Below are 20,998 nucleotides of genomic sequence, written 5' to 3'. Positions count from 1 at the left end.
GCAGGAGGAAACCTTTGAAGATGATGTATAGGTTTATTGCACTGACAGTAGTGATGACTTTAGAGGTATACACCTCTCCAAACACATCAAGTTGCGTACATTAAATATCTACAGCTTTTTGTATGTCAAAGCAGTTATTTTTTAAAATCCTCTTCCTTTTGGTCCTCCAACCTTTAACATGGCAATTGACACGGCAGTTGACATGATAAAAGCTGCTATATTTCCTTGATTCAAAAAAACCACAGATCACAAAATGCCCATGATTGCTGATTTGATTAAAACAACTATACTAGCAGCTGGCAAGTGTTTTTTTTTTTTTTGGCCATTAGTTTTAAGGAACATGCCTGTTTCAGAAGCATCAAAGGGGAGGGAGCAGCACAGATCATGAATCAAAGCGATACAGGGATTAGAGTTGTGTTCCTCTCTAGGTAGTGACAGAGGAATTGTTTCCTCTCTAGGCACAGTGATAGAGGGTGGCTTTGTTAACAGTATTATTAAGGCCATCTTACTGACAGCAAAAGGGAAACAAGACAGAGCCTCGATAGTTGGGTAAAATGATCAGTTAAATTTGAAAGTGCTTCCTTTTGTATATTCTGGTCAGTCTTCTGCAGGAGGAGGATGTATAAAGTCCACTGTGTCAGAAAAGCAGTCAGTCTACCCCTCCCCAGTTTCCATCTGGGTATCTTTGTGCTCCTGGTCATTTCTTTCCCAGAAATTGGGGGATATGGCCTCAGATAAGAGGAAAGGGTTTGGATGTCCCAGTATCACATATGGTAAAGATGAAAAACATGAATAAGATGATTGAGTTTATCTTGCATATGAGGCCATGTGTTGTAAATGGTCTTTCCTTGCTAACTTTCTTGACTCTGTAGATGTATCTTGAAGAGTGAAACATGAGGACACTGTTTTACTCAGTCAGAACCTAGAGTCAAGTTTTTTTCTGTTATTTTCTCAAGATAATGCTACCAATTAGATTTGTATGCGTCCCATTTGTCCTCACTTGATTCCCATCCATGTTCTCACTTTCCCCAAGGTGACCATTATTCTGATTAATGTTCATATTCCTGTAATGCATTATTAGCATTGAGTGCTGGGTCTGAGCCAGTCCAGGGTCTGGAGAGCTATGCAGAGATAGAAGTGGACTCCAGAAAGAGGCCCCTGAATCTTGCCATTCCCTCTCCAAGGTACCAGAGTTTGCAGGAATTGCATTTGATGCAGATTGTAAATTACAGCATAAATATGTATTTGTGTCTTAAATGACTTTTTTAGTTTGGACAATGCCCTTCATCTTATGACTGGCATACTCCAACACACTCATTAGCCCTTTGTTGACTGGCACTTTGAAAACATGCAGGCTCAGAGACCATTGTTAAGCCATCCGTGGGCTTTGTTTGACCATAAGGGAGACTTCTCCACCATTAAGTTACCAGGTTCAACAGGTCCTGAGCACCTGCTTTGTGCTGTTTGCCTCTGAAGATCAAAAGATAAATCAGGATCTTTGCTCTCAGGATTTAGACTACTGGTAATTCCAAACACACATAAATTGACAGTGTAAGATATGGTACCATAAATGCTCAGAGTGAAATGCAAACAGAATACAATGAGAGCTTAGAAAAGGCAACTATGAATGTTGACGGGTGTGGTGGCTCATGCCTGTAATCCCAATACTTTGGGAGGCCAAGGTGGGCAGATCACTTGAGGTCAGGAGTTCGAAACCAGCCCAGCCAACATGGTGAGACTCTGTCTCTACTAAAAATAAATAAATGAAATAAAAACTAGCCAGGCATGGTGGTGGGTTCCTGTAATCCCAGCTACTTGGGAGGCTGAAGCAGGAGGATCACTTGAACCTGAGAGGCAGAGGTTACAGTGAGCCAAGCTTGCATCACTGCACTCCAGCCTGGGTGACAGAGTGAGGCTCCATCTCAAAACAAAACAAAACAAAACAAACTATGAATGCTGACGGAGAGATTCAGTGGAGGCTTTGAAGAGATGACACTTGAGCCTGATATGCAAGTTTTCCATTAATGGTGAAACAGGGAAGTCCGTGCTAGGTAGACATAGCAATAGGGACAGAGGCATGGAGGCAGAAAAGCGTCCTGTGCTGAGGAATCATGAGGACTCCGTATGACCAGAGGACCAGAGCCTGGGAAGGAGTAGGGCAGAGGTGGCAACTGAGGTAGGTGGGGGTGAGAACCTGGAAGATTTTGAATGTTGGGCTAGGAAGTGTGGGCTTTATTTACCTTTCAGTAGAAGCCATCAGAGGTTTTTGAGAAAGAGACTTAACAGGAAATAAATGCAATGTGTTAAGAGTACAGAGGAGTGAGCCTGGAAGCCAGGAGTTCAAGTAGGAGGTCTTGTCATAGGTCAGACAAGAAACAGTCACAGCTTGGGGCAAGCCAGTAATGGTGGGAAGAGAAAGGAAAAGAGGAGGGGGAGCGATTCACATCGAAGGGAGTCCAGTGATGTGAATGGGGGACCAAGGAGTAGGCATTAAAGATGACTCCAAGATTTCCAGTGAAGGAGCTTTTAACTGAGTAGGGACAGCAACGGAGTACAGTTTAGTTTTTATTTTTTTGTGTTTGAAGAAACACTTCTGGTAGTTTTGCCCATAAAGCAGTTAGAGATGTAGGCCTGGCACTCCAGAGAGAGGTGTCGGGATAGAGATTTAGATTGGGGAGCCATCTGTCTAGGGGAATACTTGAACTCATGGGATTCAGCTGCGCAGGTAGAGTGCCAGGCAGGGCTACTGTGCACAACTGGGCAGATCGGGCCCTAAACAACTCTAGGGAGTGCCACTGCATCCTAGTCATCATAGATTTGTGTAATGACTATGAATTTTCTGGCAGATGGCAGTTAGATGTCTTGAGAAAGGGACACCTTTTTCTCATTTGCACAAAGGTACCATATGGTGTGGCAGGAATGCTGGAATTAAACCCAGGCAGGAGCCAAGAACAGAACCTTAGGGAACCACCTATCCTCTAAGGGAGGGTGGAGGAGGAGGAGCCTCCAGAGGAGACACTTAGGAGTGGCGAGAGACTTAGGTAGGATTTAAGTTTGTAGTTGCCTCCAATTTGCCTGGAAATAGAGTCACCACACAGTGAACTCTAATCTTACTTTGGTTTAATGACTCAAGTAGAGCCTCTGCTCGTATTATCCATCAGTTCTTGCTTTTCATATAGCCGGTGAGTTTTCCTTGGCACTAGCAAGTGGGATAATTAACTGTCTCCATTTGGTTGGGATATAGAATTATTAAACCTGTGGTTCTGCTCTTGAGAGCCAATGCCTGACGGGTGACTGTGGTCCAGGGCGAACACATGTTGCAGAGCCTCCTTTAGAAGGCCCACTGCAGAGCCTGCCTGGGGGACTCCTAGGAGGGCAAAAGGCACCCTTCCAGGCCACTCACCTGTCACACCTGGCTCCAGCCTGCTAGGAGTCAGACTGGGGCAGCCCCCGACCCAGAACTGCCAGAGCCTCTTGGATGGCTCCAAGTCCTCACGTCTGAAGGCCTGGCAGGGTGAAGGAAGCTCCTTGCCTCCTGAACCACATAAGAAAGAAAAGGCATCCCCAGAGCCATAGCTTGGAGGCTTGGCTTCTTTATGGCATAAACTACAAAGGCACACAGCCTCCCCGATGTGTGCCAATAAGATGGCACAAATGCTTCTTGCGAAAGAGAAAGCTTGTGCCCCGCCTTGGCACATGATCCTCTGCCCACACACATTTGTCATTGCTGCTTCCTGGCGCTTGTGACCTCCTTTGCATCAGTGGAAAGTTACAGGAGGAGAGATAGCACCACCTTCCTAGTCAGGAATGTGTCACGCAACCCAGATCAAAAACTTAAAGTTCTCTTCTGTGTCAATGGGATCCAGGCTCTGTGGGCAGATAGAACATTGTATGGAAAGGCTGTAAAACTCAGAGTGAAATTGCAGTTTTTATCTGAGTGGCTGGCACTCTAGCTTGTTTATTTAAACATAGATCAGACAGTTGAAATGTTCTACTTTCAAATAATTCATGTTTTTCAGATCTTGAATTTTGGTAAATTTTTTTCGTCAGTTGATTCTGTGTTTCTTAATTTGGGGAATAGAGTTCCTTTTCTAATGGGAAAATATATCATTCGTCGTGTCTGTGGTGCTTGCTTGTGTTTTACAAACTCTACGTGAGCATAGGCTGGCTGGCTCTGGGGATCAGAAGCACTCAGGGAGCTCTGGGGACAGGATTTTATACACTACATCCAGAAACTGGGCAGATGATCACATGCCCTTTTTTTTTTTTTTTTTTTTGCTTGTTTGTTTGTGTTTTGTTGTTTAAAGTAGGGCTCAGAAGCAGAGAGGGAAAGAGAATTTTTCCACAGCCTCGGAAAATCCAGGAGTAGAACTCATGAGGCTGAGGTTCTGGAACTGTGTTCCTAAACTGCCTTCTCTGGAAAAAAACGCAGAGGGAACCAGCCGATTCCTGGTAAAAAAAATTTTGACTTAGTGACTTTCAAAAAGAAATGAGTTCCATATGATGGAAATTGCATTCTTTGATTTGGGCTTAAAGGATTTTCTGAGCTTTTAAATGGTTTCCTATGTAATATTCCATCTCTTCTGGTTTGGGAGTTTTCCATGAAATGCCTTTTTAAAAAAACCCAAAGCATCAAATGAGCTTTTCAGCTTGATGAACTTAAGAAATTTCATCATTCCTTTTCTTCCTGACTGACCTTTTAATTTTATGCAAGATGTACAGGAGTGATTTGTCTTGTCTGGTTTGTAAGGATTTTTAATCACCAGCCACATACATTAGTCACTGACTTTTGTACCTACAAGCCCAATTTTCTTTGTTTTGGGTTTTTTTTTTTTTTTTTTTTTTTTTTTTGAGGCGGAGTCTCGCTCTGCCGCCCAGGCTGGAGTGCAGTGGCGCGATCTCGGCTCACTGCAAGCTCCGCCTCCTGGGTTCACGCCATTCTCCTGCCTCAGCCTCCTGAGTAGCTGGGACTACAGGCGCCCGCAACCGCGCCCGGCTAATTTTTTTGTATTTTTAGTAGAGACGGGGTTTCACCATAGTCTCGATCTCCTGACCTTGTGATCCGCCCGCCTCGACCTCCCAAAGTGCTGGGATTACAGGCGTGAGCCACCGCGCCCGGCCAGGTTTTTTGAAATAAGTTTGTTTGTTCATTTATTTGGAGACAGGGTCTTGTTCTGTCACCCAGGCTGGAATGCAGTGGCATGATCATATCCTCAAACTCCTGGGTTCATGTGATTTTTCCACCTCAGTCTCCCAAGTAGCTGGTACTACAGGTACACACTACCACACCCAGCTAGTTTAAAAATTTTTTTTTATGGAGACAGGGTCTCACTGTGTTGCCCAAGCTGACACTTACAGTAAGAGTAGAATCAGACTGAGAGCTGGAAAAGGAACAGCGCAATGGGATTGGTAGCATAAAAGATTTACCATCAGATGCAGAAAGCAGTTCTCACTAGTGCTTCCTCATTTCCTCAGCATCCACCATGCACAGAACCTTACACTTTACACTCAAGGAGTGTATGGATAAAGGGAATACAACCAAAGTTTAAGGTAAGAAACTCAAGAGTTTGTTCAGTTCAGTTAGTACTTAATTGGCTACCCAGCCTTGTGCTAGGTACCTTGTTCTGGGGCTAGAGAGCTGAAATAAGCATGGAGAAGATCTGCAGGGAAACCAACAGATACAGTCAGTGCAAGAAATGCTGTTGTTAGAAGTATGTACCAAACACCATTGGAGCACAGGCAGAGAGACACCAAACTTGGCCAAGGAAGGGATGCAGAGGCTTTGGAGACAGAGAAGCTTCAGTTAAGAGTGCAGAAGTCAGCCCAGGAGAGAAATGGGCTCTTCTATTTATCTGTGGTGGTAAACCAATGTGTTTTAATTTTTCCTTTTTCAGTCCAATTACGACCAATACTTTTTATAAAATATATTAAAAGTAAATTACTAGAAAAATGAAATTTCAAAATACATATAAATCTGAAGCCCACGTGTTTATTATTAGATTCAGCAGACATATATTGTCATATAGCATGACAGTATGATAGTTTGTCATACTGTCAAATAGTTATAAAAGTTTCTAAAAACTCTGTGCCTCTACTTTTTTACCTCACCATGGGTCAGTGCGAGTTTGCAGATGAGCAGCAGTTTGTGGACCACACTTTGAGTAGCATTGCCCTGGGCAGAGGAGGACATATGGATATAGTGATTGACTGATGTGAGAAATATGGAGGGAATATCATCGTGTCCCATCCCATCATTTTACAGATGAGGAAACTGAGGCCCAGAAAGGTGACAGAACTAAGACCAGACTCTCTGCTTTCTAACTTAAGACAGTTCTTCTTCTTATCCTTTGACTAACTCACCTGAACAGTCACCAGATAGCACGAGCATTCCAGCATGCTTGCCCCGCTTCACCCACGCCTACTGCCTCTGAAGAAAGGGAAGAATCTGTGTCCATCAGAAAGTGCTGGGGATACCAGGACGCCAGCCTGCTGCCCACCCTGGCTGACTTGTCTGCTCACAGACCCTGTCTTAATGACAAAAGCCACTCCAAGAGTTCACTGTGTCCTTCAGTAGCCAGTGAAATTCGTGTAAATCCTGTTTGGGCAGTCAGTGGAATTTTTAGTACTCCTCTCCTTTAAAAAAAAAAAAAAAAAAAGGAACAAAGGTTTTTCTCATCTATAAGCCAAACATGAGCAGCAGTCACCAAGCAGGGCACATTGTTATCTCTTGGAATCAGTTTGGTTCTAGACTGGTCTTGAAGGATTGACACCTGGTCTGGGGTGGACTTGAGAGCTACAGAGCCACAAAGTGTGCTGTCCTGGTCTTAGGTCATCCCCAAGACAGGGGACCTCTGCAGGCAATAGCAGCTTCATGTTGGCCCTAGAGGTCCCAGATGGGTACCAGGGTCCCACCACAAACCAGAATCCACCTGGCTCCCAACTAGTCTCCCCACATCCTCCCCAATCCTTCCTCATTGCGGTCTCCTCAGAACCTAGCCAAACCCAATGGTCAGGGAGGGAGTTGCTGTTCAAATTAACAGCCATTTGTTATGGGCCTGCTATTTGCAAAGCACTGTGTTAGGCACCAAAGATAACTCCGAAATATAAATATGTAGAAATGAATGCAATGAGTCACCTCTTCTCATGGAGACTGCATTTTAGGTGGAGAAATAAGTCATATAACAGCCCAGGCAGGATTTTGAAATGTGTTCTCTCTGCCTACCTCCTTTTGTCCCCATGACCAAGGAAGGCAAACACCAGTGCAGTGGCATTGATAAAAATTCTTAAATGTGAACACGGTACTTGGAGTTGATTGCTTATTTGTGAAAATACATGATAAAAATATTCATAGATTTAGACATGTCAAAAAGATTCCTTCATTTATCACAGAATTGTTTATAACCGTGAACATTTTAAAAGAAAAGTCTGCAGGTGGCCTTGCATGATCTGGGTGTTATCACACCACTGAGTGTGTCAAACCAGCATCTGCCGTTGGGTATAGGTCCTAAGCAATTAGACAGGGAGAGGGTGAAGAACAAGGACTGGCTGTACAGTTGAATTTTATTTGATTACATTGTGAAGTACAGATACTGTTTCACTTCCTAGGAATTTCGTGTTTTATTTCTGGAGATTCGAAATTCTCCAGAATGGAAATAAAGTTCTCCAGCCACAGTGGTGGCATGGATAGCAACAGGATTCAGTGACTTCCCTCATCCTCCTTCAACTTATTCTCCCTACCAGAACTAGTCACCTGTGGTGAACTCAGTGGCATTTGATAGTCTAGGATGAACCAAATGAACCTCAACTTAAACCTGCTTTTTGTCATTGTACCGATCTAGGCATTTGACACTAAACAGAGATCTTAATTCCTGTATCTTAATGCATCAGAATTTGGTCTTAGCAGAGATGTCGATAGACAGGGGTGTTGTGGCGGGTGGGGTTTAACCAGTTCTGGAGGCATTTTGCTCATTGCCCCAAAGTACTGGTGACAGACCATGACACTGTATGACCCATCTGGCTTTGGCTCCTGACTTTATTACCCAGAAAGTAGTTTATAAGCCAGATGTGTCACTTAATAGTAGGCGTACCTGCCCAAAATGCAAAAGCTTGCAGTAGTTATCTAGAATTTACAAAGCTTGTTTTTACTCTTTATCAATATCGATTCTGATAAAAATCATGACAATAGGCCATGTAGATATTATCTTTCTTGTTGATGAATAAATAATAGCCAAGGGCTCTTTAGCACTTAATGCATTCCAGGCACTATACTAAGCCATTTGCATTAAATAACTCATAATTTCTACGAGGCAGGAACTGTTGTTATCTACATTTCTTAATGAGGAAATAAGCCCAGAGTGGTTAAGTAACGTGCCCAGGATCACACAGCTGGTAAAACTAAAACTAAATTCTGCTAATCAGGCTCTAAAGTCTGTGCCCGTAGCCTCACAATATGCTGCCTGTTGAAATCAGACAGACAGATGAGATGTTGTATGACCTCCCCAAGGCCCCCTGGGTAGGGGAGGGAAGCAGATTGAGGGAGGCCACCGTAAAAGCATGGTTGGGGAGTTGCCCTTGGCTCATCTCTCTATGTGGCACAGGGCTCCAAACTGAAATAGCCACTATTTATTGGGTCAAGATTAGTCCAGCATTTAGGCAAGAAGAATGTTAGTCCAGTCATCTGCTACTTTTGGTAGCATGTATGGTGGTGGCACTTTCTAAAGTAAAAATAACACACATAGGCTAAAAAATAAATTTTCCCTGATTTTTGAATTCTGTTTACTTTTAAAATCTTAGGAAGTTATAATGACTCACACTTGCACATTTAATAATGACTTTTATTAAGAATGCTATGACACAAAATTGAAACATTCTTCAGACAGTGTCTCCACATGTAAGTACTTAGATATTTAAAGAAAACAACTAAATGGCTATTTGGGAAAACTGGGCCCTTTGGTTTCAAAACCAAGTGCTGGGGCCAGAGTAAGTGCTCAAGAAGTACCAGTGAGTTCTCCCAAGGGAGATTTCTTAGGGGAAAATGTGATGCCTTTTGCACATGTTACTATGGTGTGAGTCCAGTATTGGTAGGAAATCAGTAAAGTTCCCTGCACTTTACTGTGTGTGTTGCTGTCTTGTGTCTAGCCCGTGATCGATACTCTAGAGATGATATGAGAAATATTCCAGACCTGACCTTAGAGTTTGTAATCCAATTAGGAGAAGCAAAGCTTTTTATGCAAAACATAATTAGAGAACCAAGCAATATCATCTGTAATCTAGAAGTAAAATGTGAGGTATGTTTTTAATTCCAAGAGCCTGTGGGTGGTTCTGAACTACAAGCGTCCTCTTGGGTTTTTCAGAGGTTTCTGTTTAGATGGCTCAGGTTTAATCTCTAATGGGGATAGCAGGGAACCAGATGAGACCTGCTGAGGTGGCCACAGTTCTGATTCTAGTGGGCAGGCTGCCTCCCCTCTGATACTGCGTGAGGCGTTACTGATGCTGGCAACGGTTTGCGTTTAGCCAATTGCCAAAAGCAGCCTGCGCATCCCTCTGAGGTTGGTCCCGTAAATTCCACTCTTTCCTGTGGTAAAGTATTCCTCATCACCACCTCCCTTTTCACACTCTGTGCAAAGCCTTGCATTGGGACAGCAAATGGCTGCAACTTTCACTGCTTGCTTTTCCCAAGTCGAAGAAAAATCCCAACGCTGGCAAAGCAAGGACGTCGCTATTTTCTGACAATTGAATGTCTTCAGGGAACTGGCCTCAGTGCTGATAGGGTCTGTATTCCTCTAGTAAGAATAGCACTGTTTCCATTAGAGGGGACCAGGATGGGTAGACAGGCTAAGACGTCTCATTACTCTTTGCTCTGTGTATTTGTATGACAGCTCGGGTGTCTGGCTTACCTTCCTGAGGATGAGAGCCATAGCTTTATCCATTTAATAACAGCCACAGTGACAGTGCTGATAATGGCTAGCATTTACCTAGCACTGTGTGCCCTGGAACATTTAATAGTTTCATTCTATGAACTCGTTTGTTGGTCTTGGTGCCATGTGTCCAACATAAGGCTAGCAGGACCCATCTGTCCTTGCCCATGCTTATTCTGTGCCACAACCACCCCTGGTTGTGATTAAGATATTAATGTTAAAGAGGGAACTGAGTTCTGATTTCTCGTCATTCAAAACCATTCTGTCATCTTCATGCACATGCCCTGCAGGCAGCCAGCCAGTAAGGGGTCCTTCATACCTATCCTGTTCCTGGCTGGTGGCTCTCAGAATCTGCCATGGCTCTTGGATGCTGTTTGTCCTCCTGCCCTTGGGTGACTGGCTATCAGAAAACCTTCGTTTCCTTGTTGGATTCTGCCTCCAGGAAGCAAAGCCGACCCAGTGGTTTCTGTGGGTCAGCTGCACTTGGCTGTCTCCACTGGGGAAGATATTTGGCTTGTTGGCTGTTTTATGCCCCTTGGACTGTCAGGTCCAAGTGTACTGTTGGCCACAGCATCCAGTCTGTGTTATCAGAGCAAGGCCCTATGGTCAGGAGACCCTTAGCCGCCAAGGGTCTGTTGTCGCCTGGTGTCTTTGCCTGAAGTCCTCTGGCCTTCCTGCTTTTCATCATTGAGTGCATCTATAAGCTGACCCGCTGCCAGGTATCATGTCTGAGCATTTTGGCAAGGAGAGTCTGTGAGAGAGGTTTTCTTGGCAACCATAAAATAAAAGTACTGTAAGGAGCTGCTAAATAAATTTGCACCACTTCAGCCAGGGAATTTCAGCTCTCCTGGGTGGGATGGTGATAGGGGATGTGGAATGCAAAAAAAACAAAACAAAAAAAATTATGAGGCTCAGCTGTCAGCTTGATGGCTCATTTATTTGATGGTCCTAAGGAGATGTATGTTTGGTACACTGAGGATGTTTATCAAACTCATTTCCTCTTGTATTTGTCCAGAGAGTCAGCAAATGGGGGGTTTTTGGTCTATTTTTTCTACCATGAAACAAAGTGAGGGGAAATCTCTTAGTCCCTTTGCTCAAGTTAAGTTGGTCCTGTGTATCTGCAGTGGTGACGATGGGAACATACTGCCTACACGTCAAGGGCATCGAACACCCAGAACAGGATGAAGACCAACACCTAGTCTATGGGAATTAGTTTGTGAGTCTGTGTGCCCTGTTTGTTTGTTTTTTTGTTTCATTATTGTTTTTTGAGACAGGATCTTGCTTTGTTGCCCATGCTGGAGTTCAGTAGCACAGTCATAGCTCAGTGTACCCTCCAATCCCTGGGCTTAAGCAATCCTCTCACCCCAACCTTCCAAGTAGCTGGACCTACAGAAGTGTACCACCATACCTGGCTAAGTTTTTTAAAAAATTTTGTATAGCTGGGCACAATGGCTCATACCTGCAATCCCAGCAATCCCAGCACTTTGGAAGACGAGGGAGGATCACTTGAGCCTAAGAGTTTGGGACCAGCCTGGGCAATACAGCGAGACCCTATCTCTCCAAAAAATTAAAAAATTAGCCAGTGGTATGTGCATGGAATATCAGCTACTCGGATAGCTGGTGAGAGGATCGCTTGGGCCCAGAAGGTCATGGCTGCAGTGAGCTGTAATCACGCTGCTGCACTCTAGCCTGGGCTACAGAATGAGACTATGAATGAATGAATGAATGAAATTTTTGTAGAGACAGGGTCTCACTATGTTGCCGAGGATGGTCCCAATCTCCTAGACTGAAGCGATTCTCCTGCCCTGGCTCTGTTTTAAAGAGAGTGAAATAACCAGATTCAAATAAGAGTCATTTTTGTCATTTCTCATCCCAAGTAGCTGCTGGGAGGAGGTATGAGGGGGTAGTGGGGAAGAACCTCAGAAGAGCCTTGGTAACACTGGGCTGGATATTGTTTTACTGACTTGCTTCATTATAAAATGAATTATTTTGCATTCAGCCTCGTAATGATGAATGTTCACATCTCATATACATGGTCTTCAGCAGATATTCCAATAGGTCAGTCTCAGGAACACCTGATTAAGTGTTTTTGAGGAGAAATGGCATAGGGACCTCATTTAATAATTAGAAATGCTGCTGCTTTTAGTAGGAAATTCATTTTCATACTTAAGTTCATTCAGACTTCAGGGACACATTGTGGAGCTATTGAAAATATAAATGCCGGCCGGGCGCGGTGGCTCAAGCCTGTAATCCCAGCACTTTGGGAGGCCGAGACGGGCGGATCACGAGGTCAGGAGATCGAGACCATCCTGGCTAATACGGTGAAACCCCGTCTCTACTAAAAATACAAAAACTAGCCGGGCGAGGTGGCGGGCGCCTGTAGTCCCAGCTACTCGGGAGGCTGAGGCAGGAGAATGGCGGAAACCCGGGAGGCGGAGCTTGCAGTGAGCTGAGATCTGGCCACTGCACTCCAGTCCGGGCGACAGAGCGAGACTCCGCCTCAAAAAAAGAAAAAAAAAAAAAAAAAAAAAAAAAGAAAATATAAATGCCATCCACGACAATCATAGACACTTAGTAGATGCTAAGTAATTTCTGTGGTAAAAAAAAATAAAAATGAACTGATGGCAACAAGTTCAATTCTAAGTCTACAAATGTGCAGGTTCTCTAAGCAAATAAGATTTTTTTTCCAACATTCCCTTGGAGCCTGGGTTCCAAAAGAAATCCTTTCCACTCTGACCAGTGGGTCCTTTTCCCTGCACATCTTCCTTGGGAATTATGGCATTAAATACTACAGAAACCAAAAAAAAAAGGATTAAAGCTAGAATATGTAAACACATTTTAATGATTTTTTTCCTGGTTAACAAAGTAACACATGATTCCTGTAGGAAATTTAGAAAATCCAAAACAGAAAACAAAAATCACTCATAAGCATATCACTCGGAAATAGACTTTTATGTTTTTCATCATCTCCTTTTTCCTCCTGTCTTTTCTCCATTTCCTTATTCCTCTCCCTCACAATTGTAACAAAATTAAGAGAATATTGAAAATATAACTTTGTATCCTGTTCTTTCACTTAGCATTGTGTCAGCCTATAAGTAAGTCATGAAACCCAGAAGCTATGAAGGAAAGATTGATAACTGGACTATATTAAAACAAAACTTCAACCAGGCAATAATATTTACAACCCATACAACCAAATAACAAATTATTGCTATCCTGTAATATGAGCTTCTTAAAAAATAATAAAAAAGATAACTCAACTTTTTAAATGGTTAAACCATGCAAATAGGCAAGAAAAAATACAAATGGCCCTTAAGCATATATTCTTCTTAAAGCTTAATTGCATTAATAGTCAAGAAATGAAGTTGAAACAATGAGCTCATTTTTCACTGGCAGTTTGGCAAGAATTATAAGGATGATTCCATCTAGCCTGAACAAGGGAGCCAAAACATTGACACTTTCATGTGCTACTGGTGGGAATATAAATTGATGCAATGCTTTTGGAAGACAGTTTATCTACATCTGTTTAAATTTTAAATATTTATGCCCTTTGATGTGGCATTTCCACTTCTAAAAAAATGTATCCTAGATAAACACTCCTACAAGTGTGCAAATCATGTTCATTACTCCATTGTTTGAAGGTGCAAAAAATTTAAAATAACCCAAATGTTTATGTAGAGGAACTGGTTAAATTGTGGTACATTTTTATAATGGAATTGTATGCAGCCATTATAGAGAATGAGCCAGAGGCATAGGAGGTATAAATATGTCCAAGACAATTGTTAAGTGAGAAAAGTATGTTACTGTATGATATTGTGTTAGTATAGCATTGAGAAGAAAAGACTGGAAGACTTTGAACCCATCATCGTTTTCTCTGTACTTTTTTCAGGAATGATCAATTTTACATAATGAAAATATTTTATAATCAAAAACACCATTTTCAAGTAACATTTAAAAATTCTGTTATAAACATTTTCTTACATTTTTAGTCCTTCATAAAATTTTGGCAGCTTTCATAAGATTCTGTCATAGAAATACCATAATTTAGCCATTCCACGATTGATACCTCATTTAGCTTTTTTGCTAATTACATAGGATGCAGCAACCAATATCTTTGTAAAATAAGATTCTTAATTTTACACTCACAAGAGTATCACATCACGTAGCAGAGATTGAGAATTTAACCTGAAAAGAATTCATTGGGTTATTCTGAAAGTACAAGGTTGATGTTTTTCTAATCTTTTAATTTTATTACTTGTTTTTTAAGACTTTCACTCTGTCACCCAGGCTGGAGTGCAGTGGTGTGATCATGGCTCACTGCAGCCTTGACCTCCCAGGCTCAAGTGATCTTCCCGCTTCGGCCCCCCAAAGTGCTGGTATTCAGGCGTAAGCCACTGTGCCCAGCCTTAATCTTTTTAAAGCTTACCTAGACTATAGATGGCCCATATGGAGGCAAAAGATTTGGGCCCCACTCTCTAGGTACACAGCTCCGCTACCCTACTCTGAGTATAATTCATCACTAGTTTTTGTAGTCTTAAGTGTAAAGAAGACCAGAGATCTTCGCCTCAGGAGCTCCTCTTCCCAAGGCACAGTCTCAGGCTCTCTCCTCATTTCATTCCTTCTCCCAAGGTGAACTCATCCACACCCAGGTAATGACTCAAATTTGTAGCTCTGATCCAGCCTTCCCTTTGACATCTAGCCATGTGTATTCAGCTGCTTATTAAATGTCTCCACTTGTGTGTCTAAAAAAAGTAGCTCAATCTGTCCAAAATAAATTCTGTGATCGAGAACCTGCTGATACCTCCTTCCATTTATCCCCTACATCCTTCCATTACTAAATTCCATTGCTTTCCCCCAGTAGTTCTTGACATATCTAGTTCTCTTTACCTCACTGCCCTCCCTATACCAGGCCACCATCATTTACCTCCTGGATACTCTAGTAGCTTCCCAAATGATCTCCTCATGTTCATTCTCAGCTCCTCTGATTTGGAGTCTTGTAAAATGAAAATCTAATGTCACCCCTTTCCTGAGTCAGAGTTTTCCATGGTTTATTGGGCTAAAGACTGAAATCCTCACTGGCCCCTGCCTCATCTGGTCCCTGCTCTCTCCTATCTCCATACTCCCTTCTCTTGCCACCCAGGACTCCAACCACGCTAGTCTTCATTTCTTAACTGAACCCCCTCACCTCTGTTCCTTCCTTCTGAAATTCTCCTTACCCTCACTTTCCCTTCTTTCTGTCTCTTCGTTTGGTTAATAATCTTCACAGCTCAGTTCAAATGTCACTTCCTGGGAAATCTTCCCCCAGTGCTAGGTCAGGCCATCCCTTGATCTATTCCCATGTTTTCTCCTCATTGCACTCATCACAGTTGATAATTGTAAATTTACTTGTGTGGTGATCTGTCTGCTTCTCCCACCATACATTAACCCCCTTGTGGGTAGAGATGGTGCCCCCTTTGCTTACTATTATATCCCAAGATCCTGGCATATGGCCAGGCTCATGGACGATACTCAAAGAATGGTTGGGTGGGTGAAGGGATGAATATCTCATGTCAGGTGATACATGAATGGCACTACTGTCTAACTCAAGATGAAACCAAATGTTACGCTTTTGCTAATTCCGTGACTTTTCAAAAGTCTTTTGCCAATTTAATACAATCAGTCTTGCTTTGAAACAATTTTAAGTATAAACCGAGACACTCAAAGCACAAGCCAGTCCTAAGTAGTTTTATTCTGAAATTAAGATCATAACCCACATTCACTCACTTGGCAGATGCCCCCTTTTCACACTTACCTACATGTTAGTTCCTCCTCCTCAGGGGAAGGCAGCAAATGATCTGCACATTTGACCACTTGAGAGATTTGCTGTGCACTCCCCTATTCCTGTATCCTCAAGGACTGTAAAATCCATTGAACTCTTTATTTATGCACAAGCTAAGAAAGAAAACAAAAAAAGAAAAAAAGAACCTTGCTTTGCAATATTTCGAGTATGCGTTTCACAGTAATATGCATAAAACATCCCTCTATCATAGTGCCATCTTAGGATATTTATTGATTCTCTCAGGTGGTTCTTGTTTCAATTAAAGTCCTTTTGGGAAACAGTCTGTCAGGAGGATTGGCCAGTGACACCACTACATGAAAGGGATTGAGCCTGGTGTAGTAAGTTACAAGCCCAGGCCTTGGAGGTGAGCAGAAGTAAATCTGAATCCTGATTTTACCCCTGTCTAGCTATATGATCTTGGGGTTGAGCCTACTTCATAGGGTTATTTTGAGGATAAAATAAGATAATACGGATAAAGCACTTAGCATTTGATGAACATTCAGTGTATATTCACCACTGAAGACACTGTTGTTGTTGTTATTCACAAAAGCTTTTTTCCAGGTTGTCTGGACAGACCCACAGACTCACCCCCAAATGAGCAACAGATAGGTGGCAGTATGCTGACAGTCATAAATTGACTGTATATTTTATGATAACGAGTATCAAAGTTGTACTTAATTAAATATTATCTTTTAGATTCAGATACTAAAATGTTTATAGATGACATAGTTCATGTCTGGGATTTGTTTTAGAATAATCTGATAAAAGATAGATCAGGGAGGAAGGGAGTCGATATAGAGCAGGAACATGTTTGGACATGCAGTGGCAGCCGCCGAGGCTGTTTGATCGGTATGAGAGTTGTGTCATTCTCCCTACTTCTGTCTATTTTGAAATTTCCCATGATAAAAGTTGAAAAATATGTTAAAAATAGTTCATATAAATAGCATCCTAGATTCATTCTTGTTCAAGGAGCCAGCTCTCAGCTCGCTTCCCTTTATTTCTTTTGGAAGAGTAACTGATTCTAGTGATCTAAGCAGTAAGACTCATGTCAATCTGTTTTATTACTCTCGGGATAGCTTATGGTGGAAACAAAATAAATCCAATTTCTGAATCTCCTTTGTCTTCAATCACTTGGGAATTCTCTCTGAAACTACTGTGGGCATTTTAAGTAACCCTGATTACCCAGCAAGAACAATGTAGCTTTCAGACAAGCACAGAGGATAGAATAACTCTTTCTACCCTTCTATGCTTGCATGACAAAAGCTGTAGCTATTAAATACCGGTGCTCAATGAGCTAATGAATGACGAGCCGGTAATTGTGGTTTTGGCATTTTAGGATTTGAGCCTCTGCCCTGTATGAACTTGTAATCTTCATTGTGTAGCCTTGTTAAGTTCGGCTGCTGAGTTACATGTTGGCATAGGAAGCTGAGGCACTCCTAAGCCAAAAACTGACCTCTGCATATTTCAAACTAAAGTCAGGAGGCTTAGGGTGACTTCTTTTGCTTTAAAAAAAAATAAAGGCATGATTTCCCTTTAGAGTGGAAGCTGACCATGACTGTAAATGGCTCTGTAATCTTTGGCTTTGTTTGAGTCACCCCCTCCATGTTCTGCTCTTCCGTTTGGATGCAAGCCAGCACAAGGATAAGTGTTCTGCTTGATCCTCGCTGTTTAATAATTGACCCTTCAACATCTCTTTCTCCAGCTTCACCAAAGAGGATAATTTAAATTTTGATTGCAGGTTTCTTCTTTTCCCTTTCAAGTCTATCTCTAAGGGGTAAAACATGTGGCTTTTTATAAGTTTAAGTACTTTGGAGCAAAGTTTATGGAGTGTCCTTCTATCCCCTAAAAGTAAGATAGGCTCCGAGTTGGCGAGGGCAGTCACGTTGGGGTCCATCTGAAATGCTTCTGTGTATCCCTTTGGTCAGCACCTCCTGCCAGGACCATGCTGGAGCTGCTAAGAAGGAAGACAGGTGCACAGACAGAGCCTTCTGGAATACAGTGCAGGGTGTGCTATCATAGAAGTATAAACTGGGCACCCTAGGAGCAGAGTTGATATTACTATGACTCTCTGGGGACATCAGGACAGACTTCATAGAGCAGGTATGAGATACTTTTGCTGAAGGCAGAACTGGTAGCCTGGAATTACATTATGCTCTTAATTGAACCCTCTTGGGATCCCAGTTTGAGTGATCTGTCTTACTAGATAGCACCTGGTGTGAGAACAGCCATGGCTTTTCCTTTACGGCTCATACAGTTCTGAGAATGCCTAAAATTAGATTGAAATCAGGATTAAGGTCTCTAACCTGCCTTTGTGGCCTCGGGCATCCTGTGACCAGGATGAGTCACATTCTTGTCTTGCCCACTTGTGTCTTCTGAGAGCTGCGTCCCAAGACTTCCCCATGCAGAGCTGATTGTAATAGTTGACAGACAAAACTGATGGCCCAGCACTTTCCCTCCCCGCACGATTCCTGCTGCCCACGACAGCAGCTGAGTAATAAGCAGTCAGACATCTTACCTGGGACATTAGTCACAAACTCTTAAGCAACTGCGGGTCAACTCTTGAGACCGTTGTGGATTTCTGTTAGCACTTGTTTCTGTTGCCCAAGAAGATCCTTTCCAAGACCTCAGCAGGCATCCTGGCTTCGGGAAAATTCTGAAACTCAGTGACCTTGTTTGGAAATGTGAGTGAGAGTGTTCTGGGCTTAGGTCCACACAGGCCTGGCTTGTCAGGCTAGGACACAGTGTCGATAAAGCTGGGCTCGTGGGCTTTGTCCCCCCCGGCTATGCTGTCTCCTGGGGCTGCAGACTAGTGTGTCCAACCTCAGCCAGGTGCCTCTCTGCTGTGTGCCCTCAGCCCTAGAAGAGCCAGGCACCCAGGCCTTCTAGTGCCTCGCAAGTCAGAAAACACTTGTGGAAGAACTGAGAGTGTTGGCCTCCTTCACTGGACAGGATCCCGATCATCCTCACCCCTGCTCCCGACCTGCGCTGCTGTGATTGCAACCTCTTGTAGGTTAAATTGGTTGTGCTCATATTGTATGCGTGTGGTGGGGCAAGGGGAGGAAGCAGCTTCCACAAATCAGCCCACTGAAAACACTTATATGGGACATGGGATTCTGCATGGAGAAGGGCTGATTTGGAGCCAGGACTGGGTTTGGGTTAGAGACACAGAAAGCTTGCTTCGCTGAAGTGGGTGCACAGGTACTCAGCATGCCTTTGCCTTATGCCCCTGACACCTGGGGAGGCTGCTGCTAGGAGCAGAGAAGTCTGTTCTACGTTCCATTGATCTGTGCCATGAAAGCTTTGCTGCTTTAACCACACTTACTGGGGATTCCTGGAATACCAGACTTGCTTTCCATTCCTGGGCATTTTCTAGTGGCCATTTTCTGTAAGACCTGCCTGGCCAGGCTGTATCAACTCACAGGACACTGTGTAGAAACCAGTCATGCCAGTTCTGTCATCACCTACCTCCTCCAAGCCAGCAACATGATCCAGGCTGGACGGAGACCAACCTTTTGCCTTGGGCCATGCAGGCCAACAGACCTTGATTCTCACACTGAGGCAGGAAAATAGAACCTCGAGTGCCCTGACACAACCCATAGTGAATGTGACACACCAGAAAGAGCAGTCAGCTGTAGCCACTGTGAAGATGCCACAGCGAGGGGGGCTCCAGGCAGCCCAAGGCCATGGCAGCCTCCCACAATGGCAGTTAACCACAAAGCTCCAGGCCACCCTAGTGACCTGCAGCCTCCTCGTCACTGATCAGCCTATGTGGGTTGCCTCTGAGCATATTGTTCCTTTAAAAACCAAAGTGTAAATGTCTCACCCAAAAGGCCAAGCTGCCGCTCTGTCCAGTCTAGACTGTGCCTGTGAGGCTAGCAGTGCCACCTTCCCTCTGTAACAGTGCCCTGGGGTATGGTTGGCAACAGGAGAACCATGTGCCTCTGCTGGGAAGCGGGTTGTTTTAAGAGAGCACTGCCTTTTATTTATAGACAGCTTTATCAGTACACAGCCATGTTCCTGCCGACCTTGAGGACTCTTTACTAAACAATCCTGCTGCTGAATATTCACTTCCTTCCACGTGAATTTGCTCTTAGGGATTGGAGGAGGGGTGAAAAATGCCTTGAACCAGAGTCTCCATAATCTATTAGGCTTCCTGTGCACCTGGGGTACCCGCAAACAAACCCTCTTCTCACTCTGGTTTTCCTTTTCCTGGTTAACATCCCCACAAACCTACTGGATTTAAGACAGAAACCCAGGAGTCATTTCTGCTGCTTCTCTCTGCCTATCTCTAAGTGATTATCAAGCCTTATTACTGATTTTGCTTTCACCAAAGCCCTGCTTCCTTTCTCCTGACTGACTCCTTATTTTTCATTCCATTCATCACTGTTCTGGTTCAGGTCTTAACATCTCTTCCCTGGACGGTTTCAGCCTCCCCTAACTGATCTTTTCTTGTCCAGCCAGGAATCAGTTACTCCCTTAATTAGGGAGCATCAGGAAGTTCCTTTTGCCTAATATCTGAAAATCAAAATTCCTTAGTGTGACATTCAGGACCCTTCATGGTTTGAAGGACTTAACTTTCCTTGTAGCCCTGAGATTTTTCATGGCCCCTGCACTCCTGTGTCCTGTGCTGCCCGCCCCTCAGCCTCCTCCACCATACCCAGGGTTCTCTGAGTGCACCTGCACAGCCACACCACTGGGCTTGCTGCCATGTCCCCGCCCCATCTGCCTCTCCATGGCAGCCTTCTCACTCCCCCTTTTCTGCCTGGGAGACTCTGACTCATGCTTTCAGACCCAGCTCAATTTCTACTTCTGCTGTGAGGCTGTCTCTCTCTCCTCCCACTGGAAGGAATTGTTCTCTCTTATGTTTCTCTCGTAGCACTTGGTTCATACCTTCATCATGCCACTAGGATGATACAGCAATTGGTGTGTTCCCCCTCCTCTGCCCCTCTCCTGTCTATCCTGTCCATATGTGTGTGTGTGTGTCTGTATATAAGATATATATCTATTTGTTTTACACATACACACACACACACACAAGTATTTCTTTCTTTTTCTCTCTCTTCATTTTGGAGACAGGGTCTCACCCTGTCGCCCAGGCTGGAGTGCAGTGGTGCACTCTCAGCTCACTCCTGGGCTCAAGTGATCCTCCCACCTCAGCCTCCCAAGTAGGTGGGACTACAGGTGCATGCCACCATGCCCAACTAATTTTTGTATTTTTTGTAGAGATGGGATTTCACCATGTTCCCCAGGCTCATCTCAAACT

At 43.6% G+C, this 20,998-nt stretch overlaps 1 protein-coding gene across 3 annotated transcripts in view; it reads left to right on the top strand.

The window, feature by feature from the left end:
• PRKCH (protein kinase C eta) overlaps window positions 1-20,998 on the top strand; it is a 244,160-nt gene that overhangs the window by 197,835 nt on the left and 25,327 nt on the right. The window lies entirely within an intron of this gene.

Source organism: Trachypithecus francoisi, unplaced genomic scaffold (genome assembly GCF_009764315.1).
Source record: "Trachypithecus francoisi isolate TF-2019V2 unplaced genomic scaffold, Tfra_2.0 Lachesis_group3, whole genome shotgun sequence".
NCBI lineage: Eukaryota > Metazoa > Chordata > Mammalia > Primates > Cercopithecidae > Trachypithecus > Trachypithecus francoisi.
The sequence above is the reverse complement of the archived record's forward strand: the minus strand, read 5'-3'. Positions and strand labels throughout refer to the sequence as shown.